Here is an 8445-nt window from a genome sequence, read left to right on the forward strand (position 1 = left end):
CAGGATAAACGTCACAAGTTTTATGTGAAAAAGGATAACTTATGTGACAGTAGGATAAACGTTAATAGTCTCATGTAAAAAGCTCATTTGGCTCATTTGGTGGTAGGACAAACGCTATTAGTTTAATGGGAGAAGAAAGATATATTTTAGGCCGTGGCACGGCGGTAAGGTGGTTGACTCCTGATTTATGTGTGGGTTTCCTTCGGCTTCCCCCACAGAACTAAAAAACTGCTTTATAGGTTGATTGGTGTCTCTAAAAGTGTACTAAATAAAACATATGAAGCTTAAAAAAAAAAAAAAAATTTTAATGCAACCACAAGAAAGCACAATTATTGTGCTTTTGTGTGCCGGTCCCAAGTCCGGGTGAATGCAGAGGGTTTTTTTCAGGAATTCTAAGTTGGATTTCCTTATATTTTTATTTATTTAATTTTATTTAACCTTTATTTAACCAGGAAGGTCCCATTGAGATTAAAAACCTCTTTTCCAAGGGAGTTAATGGCAAGAGCCAGCATGCGCCTGTGGGCAACGAAGATGCATAAAAGATAGTCTGGCTGACTGCGCTCAATCCTCAGAGTCTGTCCAGTAAAACCCAAGGTAAGAGTAAGAGAGCATCTGGTAAGTCATTTTTTGCATTTTACCTCTCACTAGTCCTGCTCAGCAGCAACAAGACTTTGCGACTCCCATAGACTTTGGACGTGATGTCGTCCTCATCTCACAGGACGGCGGAAGGGGGTATGCACCAGCAGTGTGGAGCCACAAAAGGGTGGGTGTAAGCTGGAGTGGTAGAGGGTTATGGTTATGATACACCCCTATTCTAGCTAAGTATCGGGTCCTTGTCATTCCTTATATTGAACGGATTCAGGAGCATTGTTTATGGCTGCTACAAGAGGAGAGCATGTTTTAATACCAGGGCCTGTTTTATATTTTGTGCAATTTTTATTTTTAGTAAAGCTTTTTTTTCATCTTCCTATCTATCATTTTGTGTTTTTATTCAGGCCCCTGGTTTTCTCTTATGGACTCAGAATTCCTCCTAATGGACGGCTTTGGACTTCAAGAAGCCCCAGCCCACAGTTCCTCGATGCTGCTCAGCTGTCTCCAATCAGACAACTAACCTCCTACTTCTTAAGCAGAACACGGAGGTTGTGTCTGGAAAATAATATTGTTGGTAGTGCGCGCGAGGATTTCGCGCTGCACCTCTTCGTGCTCTCGGAGCGCCCGCGGTGCGTTCAGGGGCCTCGTAGATTTCCTCGTATCAGCTTCACTCCTGCTCAACGGAGTCACGGAACTCCTTTACCCGTGCCAGACAAAACTGTGCCACAACTTTACCCAGACATTCATTTTCCACCAAAAATCAGACGATGAGACGCTTTCCACTGGCAACATCTTCAAACCTGACGCGCCGCTCCTCGACACCTGTGTCCGCCACATAATGCAGAACCAGAGCGAGCTGCGAGCTGTCCAATCAAAGCTCGTGAAAATGCTGACGTTTCCGTGCGCCTGCTAGCTGGCATTGTTATCGCCTACTCCAAATCTGATTGGTTGAAGCAACAGTTTGGTCGACAATTATTTTATGCTACAGGGCCCGCAGAACTGATTGTAAAAGGCCTCCGGGCAGATTTCTTTGACCCTAGCAACAGATGGTGCTGCAATGTGATTGGTTAATGCTTGAATAGGAAAATACACGTCTGGAAGCAGCGCAACCAGGGAGACAGCAATGAAAGGACGAAGACAGAGCATTTGGAATTATAGAATACGTATTCACGGAAATAAATAATAATTAATATCAGTCTGTGATTCAGATATTTTTAGGCCAGCAGAGAAGGCCTTGCAGGCCCTGACGGCCCGCCACTGCTGTAACCTCACTCTTGAAATTGATGACGTCATATCTGTTTTTTAAAAAACGAAAGCAAAGTAGGGAGCATTGTGTCCGAATTACTTTTAAAATCTAGCGCACTATATAGTTTTTTTGTAGCTTTTTTTAGTAGTTAGGGATTGGGGCGGGGGAATTCTGATACAACCAGAGCCTCACTCAGTGCAAAGTATTGTTTTCAGCCACCCTGCCTATATTACGGAGTGTTTCTATCTGGACCTGATCTTCTGTTTCTGACCCTGCTTTATCTCTGACTGCCTGCCCTGACTCTCACCTGGACCCTGACTACTCTCATCTCCTCTTGGATGATCCCATGCTTGTGATTGACCTTTGCCTGTCTGACCCTGATCTAGTGCTATGGACTTTTAGCTGGGCTTAGTTCCTGTCTGAACTAATAAACCAGACTCCCTAACCCGATTTTTCAAATTGGTCCATGCTCTTCCCCTGCAGAGCCTCCCTCTGCTAGGGAGCTGGATGTGGTGGTGTCCGGCGATGTCTTTAGCCTAAAGGCAGGGGTATAGTATCAGTTTGTCTCAGGCTTCTGGACAGTATTCTACAGGCTTTTGGGTTTTAGGGTCAGTCTGAATCCTGGCCTTCACTGTCAGAATAACAGCCAGGTAAAGTGTTGTAACCAGGACCTGGAGACCACTACATGCCATGTTGTGAAGAAAACCCAGTACATTGTCAACTAACCTGAATTGAGTATTCCTATAGTGAATTCCAGTAGGATCTTTTCTTCTTCAGGCCGTTTATGAATATCTTTGTAGAGATTTTTGTGCCACCATATTGCAAACGAAAGTCACAGTTTTGAGATCAAAATTTCCTCAATTGCAAACAAACTGTAAGCTTTAAAAATAAAACTTAATAACTTAGAAATTTAAAATATTAAATATTTGCTTTAAAAAAAATTCTGTTAGAAAGTATATTTGCTTCTCTCTATATTTGAGTTTGTGTTCATAAGTGTCAGTTTAGCATAATATTTGTGCCACACCAAACAGCCAATCACAGACAAGAGGGGTCATGCTGATTGGTCTAGATCACAGGTGTTGAACTTCAGGCCTTGAGGGCTGGTGTCCTACATGTTTTCCAACCAACCTGCAGTTAAAGCTCCTTATTGGCTAAACTGGCTAAACACACCTGATCCAGGTAACCAACATAAGATAAGGCAGAGTTTCTGGAACATCAGCAGGATGACGGCCCTCAAGGCTTGGAGTCTGACAGCCTGAACTAGATTACATTCAATCAGGTGTCTCTGCTACATCGACAGTGCATGGAGGCAGTTGGACTTTCCCGGCCAGCAAGGCTATGTGGGCCCCATGTGGTTTAAAAATGGGCAGAAAATGTGGGCCCCATTTGGGTTTGTCAGTTTCTGTGGTGGCCCCTTCTATGTTTGTCCACGTTAGCTTAGGTGGGCACTCAGTGGTTTGGCTTGCTACGCTAGCCAGCCTCCTGGTGAACAGCGTACCATGCTAGCAAGCTCCACTGTAGAAAATTAGCAAGCTCCGCTGTGTCGAGCTAGCAAGCTCTGCTGCAGCTAGCTCCGCCATAGCCAGCTCCCCTGCATGGTGATATAGCTCCGCTATATTGATCTAGCAAGCTCTGCTGTAGTGAGCTAGTGAGCTCCGCTGTAGCATACTTCACTCTTGCAAGCTAACGAGCACCACTGTATAAAACTAGTGTGCTCCACTGTAGCAAGCTAGTGAGAACCGCTGCATCAAGCTAGCGAGCTCTGCTGTAGCGTGCTCCACTGTGGCAAGCCAGCGAGCTATGCTGTATCAAGCTAGCTAGCTCCGCTGTAGTGAGATCCATTGTAGCAAGCTAGTGAGCACCATTGTATTGACCTATGGGGCTCATGCTAGTTCTGCTGTAGCGATCTAGCAAGCTCCGTTGTCCACTGTGTGTCTGGCTGGCGTTGCAAGCTCACTTAAGCTAATGTGGACAAACCCATTACGGCCTACATTTTCTGCCCACTTTTAAACCTTATGGGACCCACTTGGCCTTGCTAGTTGGGTTGTGTCGGTTCTTTTCGACCAGGATAGTGCAGTGTTCAACCATTTCTCTTTGAGTAGAACCCAGAAAGAGCAACAAAGCCACACAAATACAATATGGTTCTATATTTATTTATGACCCCCATGAGCCTTTGCGTGAATTATGGGTGAAACTTCCAGTAGACGTCGGAACTCGCATGTATTTACATTACAACTGTAGAGCCGACAGTGTAAGCCCTTTTGTTTTGGATCTATAACTACATATAAATGTGGAAAAACCAGCTGTCATGTCTTAAAAGAGGCGTGGTAACAACTCCGGTGCCTGCTAAAATTGAGGGATTGGAGGAAGACCTTAAAAAACATAACATATAGTAGCATTTTTAGCTACTGTTTTTAGCTACTTTCTCAATTTAGCTGCGGCAGGTGGTGAAGCTATGAACAATCTTAAAAGTTCACATCATAATTCTTTATTTATGCCTATTTGTGCTAAAAGTTCACATCATAATAATTAATTAATTTATGCCTATTTCTGCCAGAGTTAGCACACAGTGCTGATCAATTGTAACGTTATCTCCTCACGTGCTTGTGTTTACATGCTGCGATGAGGGATGCATCGCGCGGTGGAGCTTGTGCCCGTTTTATGTTTTGACAAAGTCAGCTGCGGTTTAAACAGGTAATTTTGAATAGCTGATACCAGGGGATGCAGCAAATACACACCAAATATCTTTTCTGCTCTTGTGACACTGCTGTCAGGAGCACGGTTAAGCTAGTTTCATATTCGACATTCGTCACACATTCAGTAATGAACGGCAATATTTCTCAATCGCCTTTGTTAAAAAACACCTAAAATGTTTTTCCTGAGAGATGATAAAACAATCAACATTCCACATTACTTTCAGCAGCAGCTCGGGCAAAGCGCTCCGGCTCCGCTCACATTGCAGCCGCGTTTGCGGTGGTCTGCTAGTTATGTGGATCGTGAATAATGAAAACGAGTCATGGGAAACATTGATAGTTTTATCATCTGTCAATAAAACATTTTTTCTGTTTTATTTAGCAAAGGCGTTTGAGAAATATCGCCGTTCATCGCTGAATGTGTGACGAATGTCAAATATGAAACTAACTTAACTGCGCTGCTGTCAGGTCTCTGCAGTACTCGGCGTCTCTTCTTCTCTGGTGTTCTGGAGTAACCATAATGTTGGATACGGATTTTCCTCCGTGTGTACTTTATCCACAAAATGAGAGATTTAAAATTCTCAGCCATATCCTTCTGCCCTCATCATAGCCCGGCAGATGGTAAAATCTGTACCGAGGAGGGCAGCTGCACTCCCTCTTCGTCAGCAGCCAATGTTCACAAAACGCTCTACAAATGTAATTTAGTTTGGTTGTTAGTACAACCACGAGCTGCAAAACATGCGCCTGAACTGCGCAAAGACATTTTTGAAAACTTTGAGGGATTAAGTAAAACACGCTTTTAAAGTTTGTATGCACCGCTAAAGCTAACATAACCGCCAACTTTCAGTGGAAACAAACAGAGCCGTGCAACTTCCGGTTGCTATGCCGGAAGTTGCACCCAGAGGCCCCAGGAATAAGGTCAATAGGCCCCGGTGTGCTTAAAATGTCCGCAGCAGATTTTTTTTTAAGTCTTAGCTCTGTCTCCATCCAGCTGGATGTTACATTATAGTATGATCATGATTTGTGTCTGAACTTGTCTTTTTTTCACGAATAAAACAATAAAGTAATTAATAATTTTGTTTTTACTTTTGATAAAAGCAAAAAAGAGTTCTTAAAAATGAGTGTGAAAATTAGACAATACTTTTATTGATAACAAGGCTTTAAAATAAGAAGTAATTTCTTCTGTTAAATACATTAAGTCTGCTGAAGAAGTACGAATAAACCAGAAAAGACAGATAAACCAATTCTTCTTTCAATTTCTTCACTTTGACAGTCAGAACACTGGAAGGAAAACACATAGCGTCAGCACCATGGACAGCAACCACCACGGTTCCCCCACGATGCTTTGTTTTAATTTAACAGTAGGATCTTCAGCAGAGGCTGCATCTGCAAACAGCTCAGATCTACTTCTGGTGGCTCAGCTGCTGACTCGCGTTTGTGAGACGGGACTCAAATCTCGCGAGTCCCAACCAACGAGATTTGAGCCGACCCACAGCCGTTAGCTGTGACCCGCAAGCCGCCATAAATTGAGCGTCAGAGCGACTTTCGACATGATGTACTCATTTCGTCCTATAATATTATATCGTAGCTGTCACTAGAGTGAGTTTTGTTGATTAAATGAGCGGATAAGTGGCAGGAGGGGCTTTGAGCACTGACTTCTGCCGCAAGCTGAAGCTGCGCGCCACTCACGGGCTTTGGGTTGAAGCTGACGGCTGGTCGGTCTGCAGAAGTTCTTCGCCGGAGCGGAATATGCATTGAGGTGAGCCCGGGAAGTTAAACTTCAGTCACAAAATTTTATTTATGTCTTTGGGGGGAAAAGTGGTAGGGGTTTAATTTAAGAAACAATAGCCTACAAAGTTTAAATCTTTCTGATCGAAAGTTCCGCTCCTCCATATTTCACTCAGTAACTTTTTTAAGTAAAAAAAAATCCTTCATAATCAAGTCTCTTCTGCATAACCATAAGATAAATCGATATTTTTTGCTGCTTTAAAACGTGTGATGTGTTTTCTGCAGCTGCCTGCAAAGCGAAGGTCTGATTGCGTCGGAATGTTGATTTCCGGGAAGTCTGTTCAATTCTAATTAAAAATAATAATAATAATAAAAACATATCAAAGGATAAAATGATGACCATTTAACAAGGGAAAATATATTTAATTGAATATTAGTTATTTATGTTTAATATAGAAAAAGCTACCCATTTGATCCACAGTTGTGTGACGTCATACGGACACGTGTTTAGACTATAATGACGTGAGGTGATGTCATCTACCTCTCTGATGACATGCGATGATGTAATCCAATGTCACAAAACCTCAGGAGAAACACAAAATTTGTTTTAAAGCTCCATCTGTCATTCTAGCAGAAATTCAAACGTGACTGCAGGACAAACGGCCAATCTAGGTTGGATTCTACAGTGGAGGTAGCAAAGAGACCAATACATAAAATGGAAAAAGGAAATTGGTTCAGCGGGGTAGTGGTCCAAGGTCTCATAATGGAGAGACTGACCCATTACCTCAAACAACTAACAACAGAGCAACTGTGTCAAATGATTGCAGGAACTCCCAACACAGAAACAAAAACACAACTTGCAGGCCTTGGGGAAGAGTTAATAAAATTAACTATGGATGCCACAATCAGGATTGTGTCAGAAAACATCCGTTGCAGCTTTGGAAATAGCTTGGAGAAGGAAATAGAAACCCACCAAAAGAAAATCAAGGGTCTTGATGAAAAGTCTGTTGGTAGTTTTGATAAAGAAAACACAATTTACAGAACTGCCAACATCATTAAGCTCTCTTTGGAGAAACTCGGACATGATGGAGAGAGTGGGAAAAAGCAAGCGCGAAGTCAAAAGAGAAAGGGGTCTGTCCAATCAACCAGAAATTCAAAGGTTGGCACAGAATTTGCAGCACCCAAAACCCATGATGCAATGACACGGACAAACCCAGAGAAATTGAACCAAATGGATCAAACAGAAAGCATGCGAGTTGAAACTTATGATCCCAAAACACAAACCAAGAGTGTCAAAGTTTTAACACAGGATGTAGTGGTCCATGCTCAAGAAAGAACCTCAGATGCAGAGGTTCAAAAAGACATTCCTGTAGTCCAAAAAAAGAATTCCAAAGTCCAAGTTGAAGTTGAGTCAAGGAATGTAAAAGTCCAGACAAAAACTACAGTCGCAATAGAGAAAAGAAAATTTCGGAATCAAACTGTGGAACCACTAAAGTTCTCTGTGGAAACCCAAACCAAAGTCCAATCACAGGATGTATGGACTCAAACAAAAGAATACAAACAGAACCAAATGGTTCAAACACATGTAAACGTCAGCACGCTTGAATTAGCCGTTCAAGCGTCTATCAAAGAAATGGTTATGCTGACAAATTCAAAATCTAAGCATCACTTAAGTGAACCTGAGCTCCAGAACATCATTCAAAGACTTAGTAACAAACTTTGGGACATAGTCAAGAAGGAGGAGATTCGGATGAGCAAAAAGGACATATTGACTAAGCTTACCAAGCTTGTTTACAAAAGTCTTTATAAAAGATGGGTGGATCCAGATGTTTTGTTTATAATGTTAAAGTTGGACAGAAGAGTGAGCGACGAAATAATTTTGTTAACCTTTAGAAAATATCTGATAAGGGAAAGTCGCTTCAAAAAACTATTCTCTTGGTTTTCCTGTTCTCGAAGTTCTTCTTGATCAAGAATCAAGAAAAGGCTGGAAAAAAATGTAGGTTTAAATAACATAGTTAAAAAAGACTTTAGTGTCTAAGTAAAACCATATTAATTAGTTTATGTCTATTTGACAGTAGAATAAGCATTATTAGTTTTACCTGAAAAGGAAAAACGTATTTGACAGTAGGATAAACGCTAGTCTCTTATGAAAAAGAGGACTTATGTGACCTATTTGATAGTAGGAAA

The 8445-nt window shown here is 41.9% G+C and overlaps 1 long non-coding RNA gene across 1 annotated transcript in view; it reads left to right on the forward strand.

Annotated features, from left to right (window-relative positions):
- The first annotated feature begins 5899 nt into the window (after positions 1-5899).
- LOC118598180 overlaps positions 5900-8445 on the forward strand; it is an 8342-nt gene continuing 5796 nt past the window's right edge. The window contains exon 1 of the long non-coding RNA XR_004947300.1: positions 5900-6289. This is a non-coding gene — a long non-coding RNA (uncharacterized LOC118598180). The remainder of the gene's footprint in view (positions 6290-8445) is intronic.

Source organism: Oryzias melastigma, linkage group LG24 (assembly GCF_002922805.2).
Source record: "Oryzias melastigma strain HK-1 linkage group LG24, ASM292280v2, whole genome shotgun sequence".
Classification (NCBI taxonomy): domain Eukaryota; kingdom Metazoa; phylum Chordata; class Actinopteri; order Beloniformes; family Adrianichthyidae; genus Oryzias; species Oryzias melastigma.